General features: G+C 44.2%; 1 protein-coding gene across 3 annotated transcripts in view; it reads right to left on the minus strand.

Annotated features, from left to right (window-relative positions):
* SLC7A1 (solute carrier family 7 member 1) overlaps window positions 1–10454 on the minus strand; it is a 32441-nt gene extending 21987 nt beyond the window's left edge. For all 3 annotated transcript variants that reach the window (XR_010742928.1, XM_066313135.1, XM_066313134.1), the window contains exon 1: window positions 10385–10454. The gene's annotated coding sequence lies outside the window, so the exon portion shown is untranslated. The remainder of the gene's footprint in view (window positions 1–10384) is intronic.
* Between the last annotated feature and the right edge of the window lie 1743 nt (window positions 10455–12197).

A 12197-nucleotide genomic window follows, 5' to 3' on the forward strand; every position in this document is an offset into this window, starting at 1 on the left:
CAGGAACAAGGCTGAGGATTTACAGCTCACTGTGTCAGGAATTGTACCCCACCAACAGCTTTCAAACATGCTCCCAACAGACATGGATTTGGACAAAAAGAAAGGCAGGGTTTAGGCCAATCTTACAAAAATCTTGTTTCATTAACCATGGGAGTTCTAATACATACAGAGAGGGAAAACTATCCTCTCCCTTCAGCAGGAAGACAGACCTAAGTAAATGCATTCATATGTCAGATTGTTCACTCAATCTCCTTTTCACCTGAACCTCACCCAAATCCATGTCAGCCAGGACTGCTTTTGGCAGAACAACTGCCCACCTCCCTAAAGCTGGGACAGGGCAGTCACAAACTTAGAACTGGGTTAAACGGACAAGAAGCTTGTGGCACTGGAGTATCTCCTATGAATTCTGTTGCTTTCTGGGATGCCACCTAACAACAATGGTAGACCTTTTACTTCTTACACAGCCATCTACCTTAACAAAATCTGGTATCCTGTAAAACAAACATAACTTTGTGGTTTTAATTCTGCATTGAAAATGAAGGGGTAACCAGTCCCCAGTCTCTGCTTTGTCACAGACACATACATCATGAGAAACTACTTTCTTGGCAAAAACAGGGTTGGCGAGGGGCAACATCGCCAGGAGAGGAACAGACCCTTGGTGCAGAGATGGAGGATCAGGGTAATAACTTGGCAAGGTCCTAGGCGGCAGGGGGGACATACAATTTATTCACTAAATAAATAACCTAATGAATTATTTCAAGTTTATGTATCACTCAAGAGCATCCCAGAAGAAACATATTTCAAAGCAATTTCATTTGGAAGCTCCCTTGGGCCCATCTACAGGTGTTCAAAGCTGTACTATGGCCATCCAAGAATAAAGCAGAACTGCTTTTTACAGATAATTTGCTTAAAAGAGGGGCTATTTAATTATGACAGATCTGGAAATTAAGACCAACATCCTGCAATTGGCTTGATGCCAGTAGACAGTGCTCTTCTAGCTGAACTCCAGAACAAGATATCAGCTCCCTCTTTCCCAAAAAGCATCTCAAAGTCTGAGCATCTCTGTTGTGAACAGAATACTTCCTATAGCCTGCAGGTAACAAACAAGGAGCCTGCAATGGAGCCGTGTTCTGTGCACAGCACACTCATTCATCTCACAGGCCACTAATCACCATCCTAAGCATCCCTTACATGTTTTCTTTGCTTTTGAAACAGCAGGTACCATATCAACCTTTCACTTTCAATTATATTCACTGTAGCTTGACAAAGAGACCTTCAATGAAGACAAGCGGGATTTTTTTCAGGAGAACAATCTTTTGGTTTAGCAGGATGCAGTACAGAGTTATTACACCTCTGCCCAAAACTTTCTGCATATCATCTGTTATCTTTGTAAGCATATCAAAGGGTGATTTTGGCAGAGATTATGATTTTTCCCCTCCTTAGAAGTTGGATCCAGCTGTGATTTTGCCTTCCGAAACAGTCATCCTTGACTTTGAAGTGACCCTTTGTTCTAGGCTGGCTCCACACCCAACCTCACTTGAAAAGATGAGCCTTTTTTTTCAATGCATGGTCAGTACTCCTGTGGCATAATGCAGTCCGAATAACAAAAGAATAGATATATTATTCCGGAATGGTACCTAACCACCTTCAAGCTGAAAAAACTTGAATCTGAATGAATATTGATTAGTTTTGTTCTGCACACACCTAGCTCTCACCCCTGCCTCAGCTCTGGTTTCTCTAATCAGAAACACTGAGCTGTAAGTCCCAGACACTCAGACCTTGGTTAGGAAATGGCTTCACCCCAAGGCTTTGGATATCTCCATGTTTTGGTTGGAGCAGAGGTCTTTGGGAGTGGTGGGAAGCAAGGACACACCCAGGTAGCCTAGCAGGGTGGACCCTGAGACAGGGGCCACATCCTTGGGTGAATCCTGTCCCACTAAAGTTGGTGGCAAAGCTCCCACCAACTTCAATAGTCCGACTGCTACTGGTGTTTTATTTACAGTGCATTTTATGTTTATTACTTTTGTTCCCTGTCCAACTTTTTGTGTCTTGACTCTATTGTATTTTCAAATAAAATAAGATATTCTTACTCCTTTTATGTAATGGCTAACATACCTATTATATCAGGTTGATAGATTTCCTTCCCCATTCTGCAAAAAACCCATAAGAAAATAAGCAATCTGCCATGTGTTTGACAGCAAAGAGGAAACCATAATAAACATTTGTCCAACTAAACATAAAACACCACGTGTAAAAATAAGCTGATAGGGCACCATTTTACGTAAGAAATACTATCACTTCCTCAATGATTACAACTTCTGAAACTCCACTCCTTACCTATTTCAAGGCATTGCTGCTCCTGAGAACTTTCTTCTCCAATTTGCAGAAGAGCATAAAACTAAAGCAGATTAAGCAGAACAGGGAGTTCTCTACTAAGGATAGAAGAAAATCAAAGCCTAACCTTGCTACCTGCCCAACAAAGTTCCTAGACATCTTCTTGGAGGGCGAGTGAGCTGAAATCCTCATTCAACATTGTCCCACGCAGGCTTATACCCATTTTGAAACATATGGAAATGTCTACTGCCTTCTCTCACAGTAAAGTCACGCCCTGTGGACAATCTGACATTTGTTGAAGACCGAAAGGATGCTGAGGAAAAATATCCCCCATACAGCTGTATAATCACTGCTGCAAGTCTGCAGAACAAAGAGCTTACAGAACAAAGAGCTTGTGCTTGCACCATGCTGGTATATTTGACAATGTGGAATGGTTTTCACCCCGTATTTTTAGTTCAAACATGGTCGCTAAACAAGCATGTAGTGATAATGCCAACCAGTTGATCAACAAAGATAACAAACCCCTCTGGGAAGCCTTTTCAAAAGACTCATTTTGCTGTTCCTATCCCCAAGGCAGCATCATTCAGACAGAAATCCTACAGAGGAAAAGAGGTGGAAAACCTCAATTCCTACTACTACTGTCAGCATTACAGGCATTTTGGGGGTGTCAGATTTGACTGCAGACTCCTAAATGCAAAAGGTCATAAAGTAAGGGATCAAACTAGATCTCCTGAATGTTTTCTGAAGCATCATTCAGAAAACCAAGTCACCAAGGCACATCAGCCGTGGATGTGATGATCCACTTCAACACAGAGTGGGAACTGTGTCAGATATGCCCTTCCAAAACATTTTGCCTTGAAAAACTCCAATGTTTTATGGTACTCTGCAACAAGCAATAGAGCGGAGTCAATATGGCTACAGAAGATGCTGAGCTTTCCCAACATATATCTGAGCACTTATCTCTGACTTTCAGAAACAGAAGCAAAGGCTGTGGCATCAGACCCTAAGCTGCATCTGGGTGTGTCCCTGAAGTGGCTGCAAGTGACCCCATCAGCTGTGCTGGAGAAGGCAGGCAGTTTAGCAAAGACACGCTTTGGACAAATGCTGAGGATCGACTCAGGGACTTTGACTGTAGCCATTTGCAGATGCAGTCACCAGCAAAGACGTCAGTGAAAGTAAAGGCATGACCAAGCATTATGCAAAGCTGAAAGTTATCTTACTATAGCTGCAGCAATGGCAAGAAGTCCAAGCCAAAGGCCACCAAAAGAGCTGCAATTCTTTGCATTTGTTTTATTTTGTGTGAAGAGATGTTGTCCTGCTTAAGTATTTTAACCAGAAAAGTATTGTCTATGTGCTGGTAAATTGTTTCTTCTTTATTATCATTTTTTAATATGTGAAAAAATGTATGCATACACCTCAATATCCATTAGTCTAGATTACATTTGAGTGCATACACTTGCATGTATGTGGACATTAATGTTAAATTCTTTCCCAATTCTGTCACTAAAAATCAAGATCAGCCACTAGCAAGGTGTTTGCTATTCAAAGAAAGGGAGCCAGGCAGTTAAATACAAACAACACATTAAACAAAGATACAGGCACACGCAGGTGTGGGTGCGCAGTGTACACAAAACCCAACCTTATTCACCTGTTTAAAGGCGTACTGCCTGTCTGAAGGGGATCATATTACTTCCCTTTGTTGAGCAGATCCTTTAACACCACGAGGGAGGTGGTGCTGGGGGACCAGCCTGCTGTCACTGAAAGCTGGGCATGCTGCAGGTTTCCCTTCCTCAATCTCCTGAGTATTAGGAACATTTTCAAAGCAACATTTGCCTACTTCTCTCCAGGTGTCTCATAGACCTGGAGGATTTTATTCTGTAGGAAAAGGTGCAGTGAGGTGCTCTTTATAGTCCCTCTATGACCCACTGACCAGCAATTAGTTACTGAAAGGTGACTACCAAGTCCCACTGGACATGAAGAAGGTGCTCAATTACTGCCTTTGGGAGAACACCAGAGCACTGCAGCTCACCCAATTGCTTTCCAAATTGTCATGTCTACTGGCTGTACCAAGGCCAGAAAATCCCCTCATCCCAGGACAATTTCTGAGATGGCAAAGATCATCCTTTTTCACAAATTCAGATAGGAATTTTCAACTTCCCCAAAATTTCAAAGCAGGGGAACTTCCGTGTTTTGTCTCAATACCTCCAGATAAGTCAATCTCGGTTATATTAATGATACACAAAATCCATTTTGAAATGAGCAGTCATTTTTGACCAAAGTAAAGGACAGAGGTTCCTGCTGTGGAAGTCATGAGAAGACTACTGCACTCAGAATTCACACTTCAAAAGTCTCCAAAATGGAAGTTTTGATGCCCTTTCCTCTGCACAAAGCTCCAGCTATGATTATCATCAAATATTGCACACAATACGCCACTCAACAAGGAAAAGGTTGGATAGACACTAATCCTCCTAATGCAGAAACACACACCATGTCATACTTAATTTGCAATGGGGAATTTGATGTTACAATCACTTTCCAACTGCAGGCACAATAAAAGGTTGGGACAGGGTACAATATCAGATCTCCACCACCCAAGTGTTGCAAAAACAGGTTAGAGTTTTCAAATTCAACACCTCAAATTTCAGCTGGTGAAGATCCTGTCAGCGCCAAACAGCACCCAGATGTTTTGAGGAGGACAGCAGTGCATTTGCCATCCACAGCTCCTCAGAGATAAAAACGTTAAGGAAATGTCTTCCTGCTTAGCCGCTAAAGGGCATCACAGCTCTCTAATAACAGGAATCACTATTTTCTGATAAAAAAGCAGCTAATTGAAAAGTCTCCCACCGGCTCTAGTACAGTCTCCTCAAAGAGTTCCTCTGCATGACTTCGAAATACACCTTGCAAGAAAATAGCTTGATTTAACTTCCGCAATTTGTCATAACACCAAAGGGGATCTCCACTGATAATTAAACTTCCCAAATGAAAGCCTGAGACAGATTGGCAGGGATTCATTTGAAACAACCCATCGTTCAAAATCTGACAGGGACTCAGTCTTGGTATTGAGCAGAAAAAAATTAATGCTCTGGGAAACAATACTAAATAAGTGAGCTTCTGTCTCCTTAAACTCAGATAAAATGAATACAGATCTTTGCTTAGCTAAAAGTCCTGGACAACAGTGCTTGAAAGAAGGTGGGAAACATCCCCTGGGGGATAAGGAAGTAAGTTAGACAGGACAGAGCTTGGTTTGTTATTAAAACAATAGTGGGGAAACAAACAAAACATTAAGAGCCCCAACCTTGATGCAGAACAAAAAGTATCCTGCACAAATATGGGGCTGATCTTCAGACCGAAGAAAGGAAGAAGACTTCCCCAAACACCATTATTTCTCCAGGATGAAGGGCACAGCCAAGTTGGGACTTTGAGGTGCAGACAAGGGGCAGATCAAAGTGGGTATGAATCATTGGACTTTGCTATGCCTCTGAGCAGCGGGGAGCAGGTGGAGGCCAACAGGTAGGTCATGGACAGCAGTGCCAGCTCCAGCTGGAGGCAGGACCATGAGGCAGCTGCAGGCCCTGGTCACCCTTGCCAAGTGACCCATGAGCATCCTGTGACTGATGGGGTGGACCATGGACCTGTGGCCACCCCTGTGGATCAGCATGTCTGCAGATCAGATGCTTCTCAAACAGGCATGCTCCCAGCACTGCTGCACCAATTAAAAAAACTGTCCAAATTTAAAAAAAAATGCTGGCCCAAATAAAAATTTCCTACATTACCATTAAGGGTACTGAATTAAAGCAAAAGATCCCTTTCCTTTGCTGGGAAAGCAGGAGTGTTGTTCCTGTAAATGAGATGGAAGAGTTTGAATAGCTTTTCAGAGGAAACACAAACCGCAGAGGAACTGTTAACACAAGGGAGCTGGACAAATACTCGCTCAATGAGGAAGGGAAACAGAAATTTTATGTGGGGCCCCTCGCCTCATGCAGGAGATTGCAGGCTCCTGAGAAAGGTTTTGCTACCCCTGGGTAACTCTGTATGCAAATTAAGCATTCAGAGTCAGGATGGATGGGGCTTTGAATAACCCCATGGGAGATGGATTGGACTGCATGGAACTTCAAAGGTTCCTTCCAAACCAAACCATTCTACGACTCCATGAAAATTCAAAATATGCAACATCACTCCTTTAGGCTTCTGCAATCAAAACAAAGTCATTAGCAAAGTAATTAGAAAATATCTTTATTAATTTAGGAGCTTTTCCACTGATTTGCAGGCCATTCAAGAGCAATACAGTGATACCAGGAGGTAAAAAATGCAAAAAGTTGGCAGACTTGGCCTAGCCAAGAGGCCACTGCAAAATACCATGCAGACTCAGCTCCCTGGTTTGCATGAGGAGAAGCAAGCACTACCTTGTAGACACCTGGACACATTTATTATTATTTATTTAAATTAGTTTATTTTGCCATCTGTGCGGCTGAAGACCAGGTCTTGCAATCCACATCTCCCCAGGAAGAAAGCCTGTTCAGGCTCCCTTGGAAGCACATGACAACTTAGAGAAGTAAACTCCCTCAATTAACTCCCATGAGCAAGAAAACACATTCGTCATCTACTTCTTATTCAACGCCATCAGCGTAATAGTTATGCAATCTGTAGGCTAAAATCTTACTCAGTTTTCTGAATGTACTGGAATTGCCACCTGCACCTCCCTGCCCTTCATACAGAAGCCTGGTCTGCCCCAAAAGATGCTCCTGCAACCCAGTGACAGAGATAAGTGAAGTCACTCAGCACATTCATGGAAGTTATACTGCTATCCTAAAAAACAATTGTGTCCCTATCAGCAAAATACAATGTTTGGAGTAAGTACACACTTTTTATTAGGAGAAAAATTACTAATATCATCCATTCTGCTGAACTTTTTAAAACATTATGTTTTTTCACATTTCATTGTGGCATCAAAGGAAATCATTCCTAATTATGTTCATGGGACTGGGGGAATACAGGGAGAGACCTAGATACGACAGTCTTGGAGAAGTATGGTGGAATGTATAATGCAACACCTCTCACAACACCTACCGTGCCATCTCTCCCCATGTCACTTACCTAGAACAAAACACTTTGAAGTATAGTAAGTTCTGCTGCTGCAAGGTGGTTTAAGTGCCAGCAAGAAGGAAACAACTGGCTGTAATATTCTCTGCTTAGCTCTCCTGCGCTGGGACTTGCAAAAGAAAATAGATGGCTTTAGAGAAAGTAAGCGAAACAAATGATAATTACCATTTCCCCCCGTAAGGGTCTGAACAGGAGCATAAAAAGCAAAGGACTGCTGTTGTGTTTTTGATGGTACCCCGCACCATGCTGATCTGCTCTCCAGGTATTTCCTTCGAAGGAAAAAACAGGCTAAAAAGTGCTGCAACATCTGTGACGGTTTGTCTGCAGCAGCCAAAGCACAACAGTGTTGGATCTAATCCCTAATTATGGAATGGGGCGATTGAGAGGCGCTCCATGAGTTATTTCATTATCAGTCTTAGTAAAGGCAGAGACATAAAAGATGGTAAAACTCACGCTATAACAACAGAAGCCAAAGTTCTCCTTGTTACAAGGCCTTTTAAAAGTTTTTTAGCCAATAGGATAATGCTAAAAGCTTACAAGCACCTACTTAAGCCAATCAATAAACACTACACGTTCACCTTTACAGCATACAATAGCTGCTTGTTCTGTACTTTTTGCAGCTCAGAAAACTTGTACGCTCCAAGTATTTCAAAGCCTAAAATTCAACTCTGTTTCAAACCTCTATCTATGTAAGGTTACTGCAACACTGTGAAAGTCCTCTGCTTTTTCAGTTCCCACACAAGGACTGTAAGATTTTTTGGGGATCATCCGTGTGTTTCTTCACATGCCAAGCAGGTTATGATGATACCACTCACAGGATGATGTCCAGCAGCATCAGAGACCCTGGCGAGGGCAGCAGCTGCTGATTCACCATTGAGGAAGGCCATTCCAGCCAGCGCTGCCAGGGCAAGAGGCATTAGATTTCTACAAACCACAACAAGGTGAGAGCCCCAGCTCCTGACATCCCCAAACTACCCAGGAACCACAGGCAATAGTCAAGAATCGTGCAACTAGTGGGCCCATCATATGTCAAGTGATAGCTCCCTTGTTTTGTTTGAGCATCAGATTCAGTTATGCCTTTTTCTTTCCTTAAGTAGTTTTCAGTAGCCAGTGACATTGCAACAACTGCAATAAAGAGGGAGCACCCAAGTACAAACCTACTCTTACAGCAAAACTGCCATAACTCTTCCCAAAGTCTTTGAAGTTTCAAAAAACTTCACAAGTTACTTGAGACAAACACTCGGATCATTCATACTTTTTCTTCTTTTCATACAACTGCCCAACGCCAGCTAGATTGAAACTCACTCCTGTCATATTAGAATCATGCTATTGTTAAGACTGGAAAAGGACTCCAAGGCAACCAAATACAACCATTCACCATGTCACACAGCTTAAAGCAGCACCCCAGAGCTGAGGCACACGGCCATGAGAATGAATGTTATCGGGCAAAAATTACACGAGGAAGAAAAAAAAAATGGGAGGGGGGACAGAAGAAAGAAAAAAAAAAGAGGGAGTGACAAATCTTTCAACAATACACCTTGGAACTGGTTTCTCCGGTATGGTTAAAGAGTTACTAACTTCCTCTTCTCTGAGCTCATTCCTTCTGTTTAGAAAAAGTATTACAAGAATATACTCCACGAGGAGGCAAGAGCATATTGCATCTCGCCCACATGCACAACTGAACTGCCTGAATTTGAATCCTGGTAGGCCTCAGGTTTCTGTTACAGCCCACTCAAAACAAGAAGTGCCTTCCGAACACACCTCCTCGCTGTTAAGCACAGCCCTACAAGCAGCAAGGCTCAAAATTTCATAAATATCACCGAAGTGGCGCAAGTCGGGGACTAAACACCCATTAGCTCCCCTGCCCAAGAAAAGGCTTTATTTCAAAGCAAACGTGACAATCTAAAGCATGCATAGGATGCAGCACAGTCACGGTTTGACCCTATTAGATCGTTCAAAATTCAAGATACTTCAAATCCTTGAATGCAAAGTACCTTTAAAAGCTTGTGGCAATCCAGAAGCTTGTTCCTGCTTTATGCCGGGGTGAGCACTTGCAGCTATGGAGCCTGTGCCATTATAAAGTCTTTTGCATTGTATGGAAAGTTTGTCCAAAAAACGTATCAGATGACCACTAAAGGCAACAGAAGTCCGTAGAGTACCTAATTCTGCCTGTTGTTTCCAGGTTTTCGTAGTATTTGCTTCTAACTTGGAGACAGCACACACTCAAGCACCACCGAGGGAACGAATGGCTTCAAGGGGCATTCTGTGCCACTGCAGAGGGTCCCACATGATATCTGCATTGCCACGTGTGATCACATCTTCACCTCTCGTCCCCACGGCTTGGCAGAGTCCAGAGGCGGACAAAGACAAGCGGGGCAGGGCATCCGCTAGTTCAGCTGATGCTGGACTTCACCATGAGGTTCTTGCTCAAGCAGAAAGTAAATGGCCACAGTGGAAGTGGTAAAACCACTGGGCTAAGAGCAAGCTGACGAATGAACTATCACCGCAGCCTCTGCAGAGCTGCAACCGCCTTACTGTCACGAGTCTATACAGCACCTACAAAAACACGACCTTGCTCCAAAACTAAGCTTTCTAGCAGCTGACAACAGAATTAATTAGGAATTCCCAAATTAATCAATCAATTAATTGATTATGCTAGCATAGCCTAGCACAGCACAGCACGGCCGGGGCCACACGCTCCCGCGCCAAGGCCCTCCTCTCCCGCCGGCATCCTGGGGGCGGCAGAGGGGCCGCGGCAGGCCCGGGCGGCCCGGGCAGAGGGTCAGCGAGGGGAGGGGATGGCAGCGCCCCGGCAGGGATGCGCCCCGGCAGGGATGCGCCGCGGGGCCCGCAGGGCGGCAGCGGCCCGGAGCGCGCAGCGCCGCGCCCGCCGCACCGCGCAAAATGGACGCACCGCGTGGGGCCCCCGCCCGCTCCGTCCCAGACTCACCCAGCCAGGGGGCTCGGGCAAGCGGCGAGGCAGCGCAGCGCCGACCCCCAGCACCCCCCTGCCGCTTTAGAGGTCCTGCGCGGGCCCGCCCGCCCACACACCCGGCCCTTCCAATGAATGATGGCGCAGAGGTGGGAAGGGCTTCAATCTGAGGGGCTGGCGGGGAGGAGAGTGCGTCGCAGGCCCGCGGTGCTCTGAGCGCCCCCCGTTGGCGAGTGCAGGAAAGCTGAGCCCCCAGCGGACAGCCGCCGGGTCGGGCGTGGGGCCGGGCACAGGGCGGCTACCTGCGAACCGCTCATGCCGCTTCTTCGGCGTGGACTGGAAAGTTGCTCTGGTTTTCTTTTTCTCCTCATGCTCCCTGGCAGTGAGAATTGAAGCGCTGGGTTGGACTAAATGATCTCTTCAGGTGTAACGCACAGCCTAATGGTCTTGCTCTTAGACCTGCTGAATTCTGCAGAACATGGTTGAGCAAAAGATGCCGTGAAATGGATGCAGTGGATTATCATAGAATGTTACGGGTTGGGAATGAACCTTAAAGATCATCCAGTCCTAAACTCTCCTGCTGTGGACAGGGACACCTCCTGCTCGACCAGGTTGCTCAAGGCATTATCCAATCTATCCTTGAACACTGCCAGGGTTGGCGCATCCGCACCCTCCCTGGGCAACCTCTTCCAGTGTTTCACCACCCTCACAGTAATTTTTTTTTTCCTAATATCTGACCTAAATTCCTTCCTTCTCAATTTTTACCTATTACTTCCTGTCCTATCACTACAGTTCCTGCGAAAGAGTCCCTTTCCAGCTTCCCTGTAGGTGTCCCTAAGATACTGGAAGGCTGCCGTGAGGTCTCCACACAATTTTTTGTCCAGGCTGAACAGCCTCTGATAAGGACAGAACAACAGCATTTTACTCATTTGATAAGGACAGTAGAAAAGAACAGCACAGCCTTGGAGAAATAAAGTACATAACTAACAAAAACATAAGTAATGCAAAATGCAAGCAGGGTGCCAGCTCAGCTCTGCAAGGCTGAAAAAGTAGAAGGGAAACAATGATATTGTACTTAATCAAAAAGCGGGGGTTGGAGAACAGCCCCCTAAAAAGGACACTGGACTTTGAAGACAGATCCCAAAGAACCACAGAAGGACTTTGATAAGGGTTGCTACTGTCTTAAATAGGGTTTTAAAAATGCATATTATATAGCTGGCTATTCGCAAATATTAACATGACTACTATATGTATAATTGCACTGTATTATATTTTATTATTAAGAGTTTAGAAGGGTAATTAATGTGTATTTTCTGATTATACCAGAGAGTTAAGACTGGAGGGGTTTTTTTTTTCTCTTCTTTGTAACATATAAACCACCAAGCCAGAAGTTATTGGGAGGGGTAACCTTGCGATCCTTCATAAAAAACCTGTTAACTTTCTGTTTTCTTATCCAAATGAAAAGAACCAGAAAACCTCAGAAAAAAATTTACACCCATGTAACCAGATTGAGTGGAGCCACCCACAAAATAAATCTATTAGATAAGATGATCGGGAATACTTAAAATGGTCAAAAGAAGAATGTTTGATTAACATCTATTGAACATTCAACACAGCGCTCCTTAAAGATAGAAGTCCTAAAAGGGTGAGGTGGGCTATGGGCAGACCTTGTGCCAAGCCTCCTCGGCCGAGAGGCTTCGCTTATTCTGTCTCCTAATTTGTCTATTTTCTTAATTTTTTATTAAACTTATAATTCTTTTTAAAAAGAGTGGAACTCGTTTTTCACAAGGGTGACACCAGCAGGGTGTCCGGTCATCTTCTGACTCTGTCA

This window comes from Sylvia atricapilla, chromosome 2 (assembly GCF_009819655.1).
Source record: "Sylvia atricapilla isolate bSylAtr1 chromosome 2, bSylAtr1.pri, whole genome shotgun sequence".
Taxonomy (NCBI): Eukaryota; Metazoa; Chordata; class Aves; order Passeriformes; family Sylviidae; genus Sylvia; species Sylvia atricapilla.